Below are 16,398 nucleotides of genomic sequence, written 5' to 3'. Positions count from 1 at the left end.
AATCTAAACGAAAGTTATAGAGCGTAGTCTCACCTATGCGTGGATATAAAGAATGTCGAAAACGGAGTTCGTATGGAGAAGATATGAATTTTAGAAGTTTATTAAATAAATAAAACATAAATTTTATTATTTAATCTCGACATTATCCGAAGGAGGAGTCACCAAGTCGATCCGAGTTACGCCAAGCGTACGCTCGTACGCCCAGCGTACTCGAGGCCTATGCGAGGCTATGCCTCGTCCCATCCGAACACCGAGGCAGTCGAGGATCCGATCACGCGTGACGCACGAGTACGCCCAGCGTACCGAGGCGGTTCCCAGCCCCTATAAAAGGGTTGCGAGGGTTCCGAAGAAATGGCCCAGTTTCCTCTCAATTTTCTTGCGTTTTGCCTCGTTTTTCGTGCAAGTGATATCCCGAAGCCCCGGTTACCTTGCTCAAGTCCCGAAGGTCGTTTGTGCTCCCGAGAATCCCGAGAAAATCCGCTTTCTCGAGTCGAAGTTCTACTCGGTTTTCATCTCGCCTTTTTCCGATCTTTCAAGTGAGTTCATACCCCTTAATTAACCTTTTAAATGTTCTATAAATTCTTTTTATGCTTTCAAGGGGGGAATACAAGTAAAACACACGATTATTATCGTGTGTTCTATAAAGTTTCATTATACACTTTTTATCAACAGAATCATATGTGATTTATAACTTTAATAGGGAAACTTTCGTATGCAAAATATATCACGATAACATCATATTGTTGGAAATGAAAAATGTTGTTATATATGTATAAATCAAACACTCTGCTTAGACTACATGTATATGTGTCCATCTTAGACACTATAAAAATTTATACTTTCATAACAAGTGATTCATTTTCTAGGGATTTATAAACAAACGAGACACACTTAAAGAAAACTATAATATGTATAGTTTTACGAGTACATTACTAATTTCTACATACTAGAAACATTATTTTCAAGAAGTCACTTTCACATACAAGAACAAACGAACATTTTTACACGTAAATCTATTTTTATACTAAGTTTTGTGAGACATTAACTTCACATACGTTCGAGTACACATTTCAAGTCCTGTATTATATCCCAGAATCCCTTGGAGGGGGAGCCTGGTGTTTGTGTATAGATCTATACGGGCTTGACAACCCCGTGCCCTGACTGTTAGCTACAGTACACCATTTGGGGTGACAAACGTCAGAACATTCCAACGCCTGAAGAACGTTGTGTATAGGCAATTCTAGTCGATAGCATGGTTATAAAACTCACATGGAGTATTAAAAATACATAAATTTATGGGGTTTTTCAAACGTATTGGAAATTTTATACGTACATACATTTTCTAGAAACAAACATTGGTCTTGATAGAAGGCTACATTTATGCTAGTAGAAAATATGGGATTTTCTAGGAACAACAAACAAAAACAAAACATTTCATTTCATACAAACTTTGTCATTTAATACTTATGAAACTCACCAGCTTAAATGCTGATCTACTCTTTCAAAACTACTTGTATGTCCCAGGCATTCAGTAATTACAGGTAACAAACAGCTTTTGAAGAAAGGACGCTGCGGCGCCAGTTTAAATTCATATTTTGGCATCATATTGTAATTGGTTTTAAACATGTACCTTTTAACAATGTAAACTTTCAATTATATATATGGTGGTTGTATTGCTTTCTTTACTATGTATTCATTTGTTACGTTACCACATGAAGTCATCCGCCCCCGAACGTTTCCGCTGTTCCGGTTTGGGGGTGTGACAGATTGGTATCAGAGCAATGTTTATAGTGAACTAAGTATATCGAACCACATAAGATATACAAACTATAAATGCTTAAGGGACTAATACTCTCTGATAAAACATTTTTTTTTGTTTTACGCCTAAGCCGCGTTTTGTTTAACTTATAATGTTAGTTCATTCAAGTACAAATACATGCATACAACAAACTTATTTTCATGATTATAACTATACAAGAAGTATTTAGACAAGTTGGACATTATGATTAAGACTCGATATATGTAATCAGATTTGGGAGAAATATAGCATGATCAACTATATTTGTCCGAGATCGGACCACTATATATCGAGGAATGCTCGTAGTGAGCAACAAGTCAAAACTTACCAAAACATCACGAGAATCAAACACACGAATTTAAATACTATAGGAGTATTTATTACCTAGAATAGCTTAACATACATGTTTAGTCTTACATGTTCCAAACATTATTCGATTCTTATAACCCTATTCTCGTACAGTCAAATGGCTGGATTTCACCACCCCGGCGACCCCTACTACCCCAACCAAGGCAATGGGGGATGGATCGAAGAGGATCCCGAGGAGGACGAGGAACCCATAGAATTGGACAAAGAGGATGACTCCGGTACCGACTTAGAGCCAGAAGTGATCAATCCACCACCCGCACAACCTCCCGCCTTCGTAAGGAACTTTCAAGGACCGACTCCCGTCTGGGGAAGTCACATCCACCATTGGAGCCAACAACAAAGTCTACGCCCTCCCTACGGCATGTGCCGAGACTTCTACGATGTCCGCGACGGAGGTTCAGCTGATCGGGCACTCCCAGTCATGGTAGGCAAACTAGCCAACCAGTCCTACCAATCCGGAGTTCAAGCTAGCCGGATTCGGGAAGTCAACGTGGAAGTACAAGTTCACACTTCCGACATCCGTAGGCTGGACAGAGCTCAGGACAATGCCCAACTTCAAACCGAGGCATTCCAAGCGCAAATGATTGCAGCCCTCGCCGAATTGAGGGAACAACAAGCTGCCTTCGACAGGCGTCTTATGAAATCAAAGCAATCAGATGCGGAGTCAAGCTCCAAGCGCAACCTACGACGCAAGTAGTGCTTGCCAAAATCCCAAATTTTGTTATAGATTAGGACCTCGGCTAAAAGTTTTGTTTTCTTTAACTTTGTAACCGGAGACCCAAATAGGGGTCAAATTTTCATGATCGGTGTATCAACTATTATATTAATATAAGTGGCACTATTATTACTATGTTGAGTATTTCATTCAATCCTTAAAATGTTATGGAGAAACCATATGCTTGTTTCGTATTTCAGTCTTACAAATAACTTTCATTCTTCTATCTTTGAGACTCATACTATCATCTGTTGTTAAACTATAACAATTTAGTTCATGAGACACAATCATTTTCTATGCTATGGAATTCTTACCTTTATCTTTTCAACCTATAGTTGAAGGATGCCTCCGCGTAGAAACCCGAGATGAAACAACGGTAGGGAAGCACCTCTACCACCACCGCCTCCACCTCCTCAATTTGATGCTGCCATGTTCCAAGCAGCAGTCACAGCAGCTGTGGCGGCTGCCATGTCACAGATCAATACCCCTGTTACTACTGGCTCGGGAACTGGCACACATCCTTCCCACCATGGCGAGAGTCATGGGCAACCCCGAGAATGCACCTATAAGGACTTTACTAACGCCAAACCCTGAATGTTTAATGGAACTGGTGGTGTGATGATTATGAGGCAGTGGATAGAAAGGACAAAGTCAGTCTTTGAAATATGCTCCTGTCCCGAGCACAGCAAAGTTAAGTTTGTCACCTTCACGCTTACTAAAAGAGCTTTAACTTGGTGGAATGGCCACGTTAAGGTACTTACTCTGATAGTGACGAATTCAATAAGCTGGGAGAGCTTAAAAATCATGCTGTTGAGAGAGTACTGTCCACGAGGAGAGATTCAAAAACTCGAGCACGAACTCTGGACGCTCGGAATGATTGGTATCGACATAGCAACTTATACTAACAGATTCTGTGATCTGGCAATCCTTTGCTCGGATATGATTGCTCCTGAGAGCAAGAAAATAGAGAGATACATTTGGGGACTGTCGCCCCAAATTCAGTCGAGCGTGTTAGCTTCAAAACCTGACACTTTTGAAAGTGCCAAAGAGCTGGCACAATCTCTTATTGATCACGGAAGTCATCAGAACTCGACAATTTCTACACCAGAACCACAAAAGGGAAACAACAACAACAATAACAGGAAGAGAGGATGGAGTAAAGGGAAGGGTGGGTCTTCCCAAGAATCCTCGAAGAAACAACAACTAGTTACAGTGAATGCTGCTACTGTACCTACTACCGTTCCTACAAATCCCTACCCGACAAAGCCATATGCAGGTAACTTTCCAAAGTGGGCAAAATGCACTTACCACCACCATGGACCTTGTCGGGAAATGCAGTGCTCCAACTGCAACAGAAAGGGACACACTGTCCGTTTCTGCAAAGACCCCGTAAAGCCAATCACTCAAGTTCCCAACGCCGGTGTAGGCCGAGCTTGCTACGATTGTGGAGAGGTGGGCCACTACAAGAGAAACTGCCCAAAGGCAGCAAATACCGGCGGGGTGGGACGAGTGTTGACTATAGGCCACGAAGAAGTCGTAGCTGATCCTACAGTAGTTGCTGGTACGTTTCTTCTCGATAATTCATATGCATGCATACTGTTCGATAGTGGAGCGGAGAGAAGCTTCGTGAGTCAAAACTTTATTCACTTACTTAAACATAAACTTAGCAAGTTAGAAAAATCATTCACTATAAAAATGGCAAATGGAAAAAACGGAAAACACTAACTGCATATACATGGGTTGTACATTAACTTTAGACGGTCATTCTTTCCCAATCAACCTCATGCCGGTCCAAATTAAAAGTTTTGACGTCATAGTCGGCATGGATTGGTTAAGTCTTCTTCGCGCCAACATCATGTGCTTTGAGAAAGCAGTTCGTCTTAGTCTCCCTAACGACGAAACATTAGTGATTTACGGCGACAAATCAAGTACAAACCTTCGCATCATTTCGTGCATTCAAGCTCGAAAGTGTTTGCGGAAGGATTATCATGCATTTCTTGCACACATCGTCGATACGAGTCAGGAAGTAAAGGATATTAAGAGCATTCCAGAAGTACGCGACTTTCCTGATATCTTTCCATAAGAACTACCGGGATTACCACCGCAACGTCAAGTCGAGTTTAGAATCGACTTAGTTCCAGGGGCTACCCCAGTAGCAAAATCGCCTTATCGTCTGGCACCAGCAGAGATGCAAGAACTTTTCCAGTCAGATTAACGAACTCCACCAAAAGGGATTTATTAGACCAAGTTTCTCACCTTGGGGAGCACCGGTCTTGTTTGTAAAGAAGAAAGACGGATCGTTCCGTATGTGCATTGACTACAGGGAACTGAACAAACTTACTGTTAAAAACCGTTATCCTCTGCCCCGCATTGATGACCTATTTGATCAACTTCAAGGAGCAAACTACTTCTCGAAGATAGATCTACGATCCGGATATCACCAATTACGCGTACTAGAAGAGGATATTCCCAAGACAGCCTTCCGAACCCGTTATGGAAACTACGAATTTGTAGTGATGCCGTTTGGATTAACCAACGCACCAACAGTATTCATGGACCTAATGAATAGGGTGTGCCATCCTTACTTGGATCATTTCGTCATCGTCTTCATCGATGATATACTTATCTACTCCCGAAGTAAGGAAGAGCATAGTCAGCACCTACGAAAAGTCTTAGAAACATTACGTTCGGAGAAGCTCTATGCGAAGTTTTCTAAATGCGAATTTTAGATTCGAAGAGTCGAATTTTTGGGCGACGTTGTTAGCGAGAAGGGGATACACGTGGACCCCTCCAAAATTAAGGCCATTGAGAACTGGTCGGCACCAAAGACACCTACAGAAATTCGTCAATTTCTAGGTCTAGCTGGCTATTATCGCAGATTCATAAAGAACTTCTCTAGCATTGCGAAACCTCTCACTACATTGATCCAGAAAGGCGTGGCCTTTGACTGGGAAGCAAAACAAGAGAAGGTGTTCTAAACACTGAAACAGGCTTTATGCACCGCGCCGATACTATCCCTCCCCGAAGGGATAGAGGATTTTGTAGTGTATTGCGATGCATCAAACCAAGGACTTGGTTGTGTTCTTATGCAAAGAGGGAAGGTTATTGCTTATGCCTCCCGTCAGCTTAAGACACACGAAGTAAACTATACAACACACGATCTTGAGTTAGGAGTAGTAGTATTTGCTCTAAAGATCTGGAGACACTACTTGTACGGAACAAAAAGTACTATTTTCATCGATCACAAGAGCCTTCAACACATTTTCGATCAGAAGGAGCTCAACATGCGACAACGACGATGGGTCGAGTTACTCAATGACTATGAATGTGAAATTCATTATCATCCTGGCAAGGCCAATGTGGTAGCTGACGCCCTCAGTCGAAAAGAATACACTGGTCGGAGAGTCAAATCTCTGACTATGACTATCTATTCCCACTTATCCACCCAAATTAAGGAGGCTCAACTGGAAGCTTTGCAACCTGAAAATGTGGTGGGTGAATCCCTGAGAGGAATGGAAAAGAATCTAGAAATCAAGGGTGGCGGAGCATATTATCTCATGGACCGTATCTGGACACCGAAACATGGTGGTTTCAGAGACGTAGTCATGGCCGAAGCACACAACACGAAATATTCCGTTCACCCAGGTTCAGATAAAATGTATCTGGATCTTAAGAAACTGTACTGGTGGCCTAACATGAAAGCAGAAATTGCTACCTTCGTAAGTAAATGCCTTACTTGCGCTAAGGTTAAGGTCGAGTATCAGAAACCGTCAGGATTACTACAACAACCGGAGATACCGGAATGGAAATGGGAACGTATTACTATGGACTTCATAACCAAGTTGCCCAAGACGACGGGTGGACTCGATACCATATGGGTCATCGTCGACAGATTGACCAAATCCGCGCATTTCCTACCAATCAAGGAGACTGACAAGATGGAAAGGCTTACAAGAACTTACATAAGGGAAATAGTGCGACTGCATGGTGTTCCAATATCCATTATCTCCAATAGAGATAATAGATTCACTACAAGGTTCTGGTAGTCACTACAAAGTTCCTTGGGGACTAGGCTAGACATGAGTACAGCCTACCATACACAAACAGACGGGCAAAGTGAGAGAATGATACAAACTTTGGAAGATATGCTGAGAGCCTGTGTGATTGACTTTGGAAATGCATGGGATATCCATTTACCCCTTTTCGAATTTTCATGCAACAATAGTTATCATACGAGCATAAAGGCTGCTCCATTTGAAGCCCTCTATGGCCGTAAGTGCAGGTCCCATCTGTGTTGGACTGAAGTTGGCGACACCCAGTTAGCTAAAGGACGAGTTCCTGAAAGCACTCTCACCGGTCCGGAAATCATACGGGAAACGACAGAGAAGATCGTTCAGATTTGTGAACGGTTGAAAGCCTCTAGAGACCGACAGAAAAGCTACGCCGACCAAAGAAGGAAACCTTTGGAATTCCAGGTAGGAGACCGCGTTCTATTGAAGGTCTCACCATGGAAGGGCTTAATACGCTTTGGAAAGCGTGGAAAGCTAAATCCAAGATACGTAGGGCCTTTCGAGATTCTCGCCAGAATCGGCCCAGTAGCTTACAAGATTAATCTACCACGTGAAATTAGTAACATACACCCAACCTTCCACGTCTCGAACTTGAAAAAGTGTATGTCTGATGAGACTCTTGTTATTCCACTCGACGAGATCGAGATCAACGAGAGCCTCAACTTTGTGGAAGAACCGATAGAAATCATGGACCGAGAGGTCAAACAAACGAAACAAAGTCGCATACCCATCGTGAAGGTTCGCTGGAACGCCAAGCGAGGACCTGAATTTACATGGGAACGCGAAGATCAGATGAAACAAAAGTACCCTCATCTTTTTCTCTGATTCACAAGTATCTTTATTACTTTAAATTTCAGGACGAAATTCCCACTAACGGGGGGATGATGTGACAACCCGATATTTCAACTCTATGTAATGACCTAAAAAGTCAAGTATTGTAACCACTTTTGATATAATGAAATTAACTTCGAAAATAAAATGTCCAAAAAGTCTCTAATTAATTACCTACTATGTTAGATGTCATTAAACCGTGATCGTACGTAAAAAGAACGCCCAAATCTACTTCATATAATGAAGTTATGATTTTTCCAAGTTCGGCTTAACGACAGACAGCTAAAAACTCGAATCGGAGATCGAACGACTTTTTTGCCGGAATGACCCAAACGAGAATCGAAGGTCTCGACAATGGTATTTCAACGGTAAAAAGTCTGGGAAAAACAGACGTCAGATAAAGAAGTTATGAATTTCTAACGAAATTTTTCTTACCGCGACCTTTTAAAAATAAATAATAAAAATAATTTCAAAATTTGCCGACGGAATCTAAACGAAAGTTATAGAGCGTAGTCTCACCTATGCGTGGATATAAAGAATGTCGAAAACGGAGTTCGTATGAAGAAGATATGAATTTTAGAAGTTTATTAAATAAATAAAACATAAATTTTATTATTTAATCTCGACATTATCCGAAGGAGGAGTCACCAAGTCGATCCGAGTTACGCCCAGCGTACTCGAGGCCTATGCGAGGCTATGCCCCGTCCCATCCGAACTCCGAGGCAGTCGAGGACTCGGTCACGCGTGACGCACGAGTACGCCCAACGTACCGAGGCGGTTCCCAGCCCCTATAAAAGGGATGTGAGGGTTCCGAAGAAATGGCCCAGTTTCCTCTCAATTTTCTTGCGTTTTGCCTCGTTTTCCATGCAAGTGATATCCTGAAGCCCCGGTTACCTTGCTCAAGTCCCGAAGGTCGTTTGTGCTCCCGAGATTCCCGAGAAAATCCGCTTTCTCGAGTCGAAGTTCTGCTCGGTTTTCATCTCGCCTTTTTCCGATCTTTCAAGTGAGTTCATACCCCTTAATTAACCTTTTAAATGTTCTATAAATGTTTTTTATGCTTTCAAGGGGGGAATACAAGTAAAACACACGATTATTATCGTGTGTTCTATAAAGTTTCATTATACACTTTTTATCAACAGAATCATATGTGATTTATAACTTTAATAGGGAAACTTTTGTATGCAAAATATATCACTATAACATCATATCGTTGGAAATGAAAAATGTTGTTATATATGTATAAATCAAACACTCTGCTTAGACTACATGTATATGTGTCCATCTTAGACACTATAAAAATTTATACTTTCATAACAAGTGATTCATTTTCTAGGGATTTCTAAACAAACGAGACACACTTAAAGAAAACTATAATAGGTATAGTTTTACGAGTACATTACTAATTTCTACATACTAGAAACATTATTTTCAAGAAGTCACTTTCACATACAAGAACAAACGAACATTTTTACACGTGAATCTGTTTTTATACTAAGTTTTGTGAGACATTAACTTCACGTACGTTCGAGTACACATTTCAAGTCCTGTATTATATCCCAGAATCCCTTGGAGGGGGAGCCTGGTGTTTGTGTATAGATCTATACGGGCTTGACAACCCCGCGCCCTGACTGTTAGCTACAGTACACCATTTGGGGTGACAAACGTCAGAACATTCCAACGCCTGAAGAACATTGTGTATAGGCAATTCTAGTCGATAGCATGGTTATAAAACTCACATGGAGTATTAAAAATACATAAATTTACGGGGTTTTTCAAACGTATTGGAAATTTTATACGTACATACATTTTCTAGAAACAAACATTGGTCTTGATAGAAGGCTACATTTATGCTAGTAGAAAATATGAGATTTTCTAGGAATAACAAACAAAAACAAAACATTTCATTTCATACAAACTTTGTCATTTAATACTTATGAAACTCACCAGCTTAAATGCTGATCTACTCTTTCAAAACTACTTGTATGTCCCAGGCATTCAGTAATTACAGGTAACAAACAGCTTTTGAAGAAAGGACGCTGCGGCGCCAGTTTAAATTCATATTTTGGCATCATATTGTAATTGGTTTTAAACATGTACCTTTTAACAATGTAAACTTTCAATTATATATATGATGGTTGTATTGCTTTCTTTACTATGTATTCATTTGTTACGTTACCACATGAAGTCATCCGCCCCCAAGAACAGACTCGCCGAGTCCAAGACAACCTTCAACAGACTCACCGAGTTGTTCTTCCAACTCGCCGAGTTCCTGCCCAACTCCATCCGACTCGACGAGTTGTTCATCCCACTCGTCGAGTTCCTCCAAATCTTCATGCTACTCGCCGAGTCTACTCAAAGGACTCGCCGAGTCCATTCAGATCTTCATACATGCAGAGGACTTTTGGGTCATGCATGGACTCCAAACTGTAGATCTACCCTTCCCAAGCCTATTTCTCACGTAAAGTTGCAAACTTTACGTGTAGAGAAGGAGATATAGGAAAAATACACCATAAACTAGGGTTTAAGGCAAAAAGGCTCCATAATCAACTCAAGGATAGATACTTTATGCTTCTCAAGACCATAATATGCTTAGATCCAAAGTAGCAACTTCAGATCTGGCTTCTAACTCAAATGGATAGCTAATCATGGCTAAAAAGCCCCTAAAACTCACATCCACAATAGATCTAAAGAAGGGAAACGACTTAATACCTTCAATAACTCAGAAGGTTTCCCCAATCTTCAGATCTAAGGCCAATCCTTGAAGCTTCAATGATTCCCCTTCTTCTTCTTCCTTCAAATCACTCAAAATGGCTTGGAAGCTTGAATGAGCAACAATTGGGCTTAGGGTTTGATGTTCTGGGTGAAAGAGGTAGTAAAGGAACCCTAGGGGAGAGAATGAGATGTTTAAATAGGCTCCAAGTCCTGAATTTAGGGTTTTCCTCGCACAGACCAGACTCGCCGAGTCTCCTTGGCTGACTCGCTGAGTCGGTCACTTACTCCTCGACCCGGATCCCACTCAGACTCGCCGAGTCGTCCCTTAAAATTAGGGTTTCCTTTCCTTTCTTGGCCTTCCTGACTTTGGGTGTTACATTTCGAACATGAAAGGAGTAGATATGGACTCAATAGTTGAAAAATATTTAGTAAAGAGAACATTACACATTTAGGAATCTTGAAACAAAGAAGTACACATTTAGGAATTTTGGAACAAAGAAGTTTTTGCATTGGAATGTGTAAACAAATGAATGTTTGCAAATTAATGATAATGACTATGTTTTTGTTAGTATATATTATTTTAATAGTACAAGGGTTTTAACCTAGTTTATTTTATATATGTTGTCTATTTATAATTGATCGGTCGAAACATATGAGACCCACCATAATCTTGAAAAAGCTCATAGCAGAGCTTGTAAATTTGCTTGAACAAGTTTTGATTTAGATAAGAGCATCTAATAGCTTTTTTTTTTTAAATTTAATTGTGGATGATCTTAGTTATTAATCTTGAAAATAAAACTAAAAAGTGTTTGTAGGTCTATCGAATCGTATTTGATTTATAAAATATTAATCTATTTGGACATACTATTACATATGTTCTACCATCTTTAACACATTCTTCTAACAATAGATTCAAATATTTATTCTTAAGTAAGATCATTCTTAAAAGTAATTGTAAAGATTCAACCTAATTTTTTTATATGGAAGCTTTTATTAATTGATTTTATTTTCATTTTTTTTGTTGATTCCATCTTCTTACAAGGTTGTTGATATAATGAATGAATAAAGACTAATAAATATTTTTCCTAATTGGTAAATTTTTCCAAGGATTGATAAAACAAGGTCAAACTTAAGTTCCAACCAATCTAGAATTTCATGTGATTTGATAATGTATAATAATTCCTCAAATAAAAGGAAATCACTAATACATAACAAGAATCAACAATATTCGGTGAAACACAAAATAATCCAGAGTTACACACTGTTTATTTAGAAAACCTAAATTCGGAAAAACCTCAAACATCGAAGACCCCCAAGAGGTCTACTAGTGATTATAATGTTCACAATGAAACAATTTCAAATATTTAGTGCTAAACCGCTCTCTTTCTTCGAACCAAAAAAGGTATTTGAATTTGTCAGGTGCGCCAAACTTTGCTCCATCTGCTGTTTTTTATCTTGGGCTCATAAGGCTGAGATAGAACAATACACATTATGAGGTTTGAAAATTAAGTTTTCAAATTCTAAGTATTGTAGACACTACCATTTTTTTTAATCAGGATTATACTTACAACTTTTTTCATTACTTGGTCTTTTTGATTTTCCAAACTGAGATCGAGATCCTCGTTATCAAAATTATCAAATTATCTTTTTGAAAGTTATGTTGATTTATCTTATTTAGTTTATCGATTGAAATCAACCAAAGTATCTCTTATTATCTTTTCGTTATTATAGGTACAATCTTTCTCATAATATGAACCATTTTGGAAAATTAGTATTAAGATCAAAGTACTTAACAAAAATAATAATTATATAAGTATTCACAAGTGAGGTTCTTGGTTGGTTTTCTCAAGTGGGTGAAACAAAGCAGTTGATGACAATGATTGCCATTTCGCAAGTGATTCTGATTTGTAAAATTGCATAGTCTGGAAGTACAGTATACAAATTCTATGGCTTCATTGAAATTCAGTTTTGTGATTAAAGGCAAGTCCAATTTTTTTGTTTGCTCATTATAAATTGTTGTGTTTTAGATTTGTTTGGTATGGAAAATCCCTATACAAATTAGTTTTATATAAAGGTAGATTTTCATGAAGCACACAAAGTGATAGGGATTTTGCATACCTAACACTTGAAATTTAGGCCCCATAGATGGTGATATTAAAAAAAATGTATATGACTTTCTTGTACCTCAAAACACTATGATATATTAGATTTGTAGAAGTGCTGAATATTCAATATAAAAATTGCCATATAATACACTAGACGAATGAGGTAGGTTATTGAATTGGAAATATAAAGGGATATTGATTAAAAGGGCAATATATTTTTCGATGTGTACATATTTGGTCACTAAGTTTTTTTTTTCATCCACATTTACCCCTTTAACTTGTTAAACTGTACACATTCAGTCCTTATGATCGGTTACTCTAGGTTAGCAGGGAAAAATGACTTAATAGGGTAATATGTTTCTCATTTTGTACATATTTAATCCTTAATATTTTTGTACATATTTAGTCCCTAATATTTTTTTTTTCAAAATAAGTCCTTTTTGTTTTTGCACTCATTTAATACTTATTAATGATTTCTTTAGGTTTTTCTCATGACATCTTATGTGTGACAATCATTGATGAGGTGTTTGTGGCTTTTGATGCTTATGTCCATCGCGATCTTGACTGCTTGGTTGTGTAGGTCTTGTGATTTAGCTTAGGTCTTGTGTTCTGAACGTCGTAACTTCTTCATACGATATCAGATTTTAACGAGTTAGCGTGTTCGTTTTTTGAGTACTACAACTTTTGTTAAGATTAGTATATTACTCTCGTTAAAATGTAATATATTTTTACTTACGATTTTATAAAAAAACATCCATACATGCGTTCATAAAAAACGTATGGATATAAAGATTGTAAGTAAAAATATATTACTTTTTAATGGGAGTAATCTAAACGAAAGTTGTAGTAGACTAAAATACGAACGCATGAATATAAAGATCATTAAAATCCAATATCGTATGAAGAAGTTATGACATTCAAAACACAAGACCTAAGCAACCAAGTAGTCGGGATCGCGATGGACATAAACATCAAAAGCCCCAAACACCTCATTAATTAATGTCTTACGTAAGATGTCGTGAGAAAATCCTAAAGAAATCATTCATAAGTACTGAATGTGTACAAAAACAAAAATGACTTAGTTTGCAACAAAAAAATATTAAAGACTAAATGTGTACAAAAATATTAAGGACTAAATGTGTACAAAGTGAGAAATATATTACCCTAGTAAGTTATTTTCTGGAGTAACCGGTCATAAGGACTGAATGTGTACAGTTTAACAAATTGAAGAGGTAAATGTGAACGAAAAAAAACTTAGTGACAAAATATATACAAATCGAATAATATATTACCCTTTTAAGTCATTATCCTAAATATAATACCTTAATAATGCAAAAACACTTTTATCTACATGTAAAAATACATATTAATATATATATATATATATATATATATATATTAAAGATGTGAAAAATTTTAACAGTACTTGGCTGTGATTGGACCAAATTCTCAGGGGTATTTTTGTCTACACAGCCTCTTTTTTTTTTTAATCGGGTAATGGCTGTTTGTTCCACCGCATTCGTTCTCCACCGCCTTCATCCTCCAATAGATACACTACACTGCATCTTCATATACAGTTTAACTAGATGCTTCCCAACCGACAACATTAATCCTTCTTGGGTGTAACCCCCACCACTTCACCTCCTTATCCAGTTCTCATTTAATTTCTCCAGTTCCTTCCCTCCAACCTTCTTCTACCCTATGCTCCTTCGATCTACCCCAGCCCCACCGATTCTACCTCATCGACGACTTCATCCTCTGATGTTGTTTACTCCTTTTTTATACCCATCAATTTTTTTTTGGGTTCGCTTTACACCCTAATTCGTTTTCTTTTCCACCGCTTTTTCACTGTTTACCATAAAGAATTACAGACCTACGACCTCTAGATTGATTTCATCATTGATCTCTTTCTTCTCCACTTCTTCCATATTTCGTTGTTGTCTTTGGGTTGTGATCATTGGAAATCGGTTGCGCCTCCGTCGTTCTATTCAAATCGATTAAGGAGTTTAGTGTTACTTATATAGCATCGGCGCATCCGGTGGTGGTCGATTTGGTAAACTGCGATAATGACTATTTGGTAAATCGGACCGACTTTGGAAACGTTACTATTCAATGTTGTTGTTGTTGCAAGCACAAACTAATTTCAAGCAGGTATGCTCGACATCGATTGCACTGCAAATCTCGATTACACGTGAGATCAAACGAGAATGAAGGAGGACGATTGCAGAGAAGCAACAATGTTGGGCATGTAAGTCTTTCTTTGCTTCCTCTGATTATCTACAACAAATAATTATATCAGATTTATATGCTATTTCATTTTTATTCTTTTATGCTCTTTGATTTAGGAGTCGAAAGTTTTATTTGCATTACCATGGTCAAAATTCAAGTCGACAGGATATAACATACGTTTATGCTATTCTACTATTCTGTTTAGAAATCGAAGCCCTTATTTTTTTTTCATGGAAACTATCGAAAGTCGATTAAAAGAATTGGAATCCTCTTACATGGGTTACCAAAATCAGGTCACATCTTTGTTCTCATCTGTTTCCCGTTACTTCATGTGATATTGGTGTTTTTGGGATTTAAAGTACTTTCTAATTATTTTGCGTTACCTTCGTGAGATACCAAAATACTCACTTCTTTTTTAATTTATTTGCTTCAGTGATTACTTTTTTGTGATGCTCTTATACACAAATTACATCGTAGGTGAGCTCTTTTATCAAAATTTCTACTTCAAGGTTTGTCTGCCACCTGCTCGATGAAATGCTTAAGAGAGAACTCATTGCTATATTAACCATGTAAGTGGCAGTTTAGTTTTCCTTATTTCATCATGAACTTCATCGACAGGTTTTGTCATTGATTTGTGTTGTCTCTGCTGAGACGGATCTTCCACCGCCTCCGATTCAAATATCGGATCCACCCAAAACCCGGCGAGGTTGAAGGTTAAATTTTCAACTTTGATCATCTATGCCATGGTTGTTGTTTGTTTTTTGGATATTAAAGACATGTTCATTCCATGCTGCCATTCTTAAGTAATTGAAAGACGATTCCTTGATATATAATATACCTTTTCATTGCATGTTGAATCACTTTCTTTAAATATGTTATTGATGGCACAAGCATATGTGATTAGTATTTAGTTTTCTTAATCTTTGCTGAAGATTATGTTTGATTATTAACAATGTAAAAAAGACTAGGTTGTCTTTATGACTTAATGTGCTTAATGGGTTAAGCATTTATATTTGATAGTTGTGCATGATCGTTTTTTTTGGGTGCTTAATATGGATCTAATGATTGGGCAAAAAACTCTCCATTGTTACAGATAAGCCCCATGGTGTTGACACTATAAATACAGAAACACAAAAAGTGGTACGGTTATTTCAAAGGTGACTTTGCTTGCTTCTGGAGGTACAGGGCATATTTATCCATCTACTACAAATCCAACCGTACGTTTATCTCATTTAAAGGTCATTATTTTAGTTGTTGTAATGGAATATGTATTTTGGTAATTTCTTTACAGTCAATTGCGATCTGCTTTTTTGGGCGAGAGGAATGAAATCAGTCTTTCCAATGTTCCTGGTAGTCACTTTTCATATCCAAGAGAAATAGTAGTTGATAGGCAGGCATCTATTCTTAAAATTAGTAAAGTAGTGGAAACAAGAAGTTATGTTTATAACATGTATCTACCTGATCTGTAACTGTGTATTTTACAACTGAACATTTTCTAACCCCCGTAAAACGGGGGTCCTTGCCTAGTTTATATTAAGTTATACATACCTTAAAGGTGTTTGGTTAAGC

The 16,398-nt window shown here is 38.0% G+C and overlaps 1 long non-coding RNA gene across 1 annotated transcript; it reads left to right on the top strand.

Moving 5' to 3' along the window:
- The first annotated feature begins 15,848 nt into the window (after nt 1–15,848).
- On the top strand, nt 15,849–16,374 carry LOC122197830 (uncharacterized). The gene is made up of 2 exons (XR_006191520.2): nt 15,849–16,008; nt 16,121–16,374. It is a non-coding gene; the product is annotated as an uncharacterized LOC122197830 (long non-coding RNA).
- The last annotated feature ends 24 nt before the right edge of the window (nt 16,375–16,398 follow it).

The sequence above is a fragment of the Lactuca sativa genome, chromosome 4 (genome assembly GCF_002870075.4).
Source record: "Lactuca sativa cultivar Salinas chromosome 4, Lsat_Salinas_v11, whole genome shotgun sequence".
In the NCBI taxonomy this organism is placed as follows: Eukaryota; Viridiplantae; Streptophyta; class Magnoliopsida; order Asterales; family Asteraceae; genus Lactuca; species Lactuca sativa.
The sequence above is the reverse complement of the archived record's forward strand: the minus strand, read 5'-3'. Positions and strand labels throughout refer to the sequence as shown.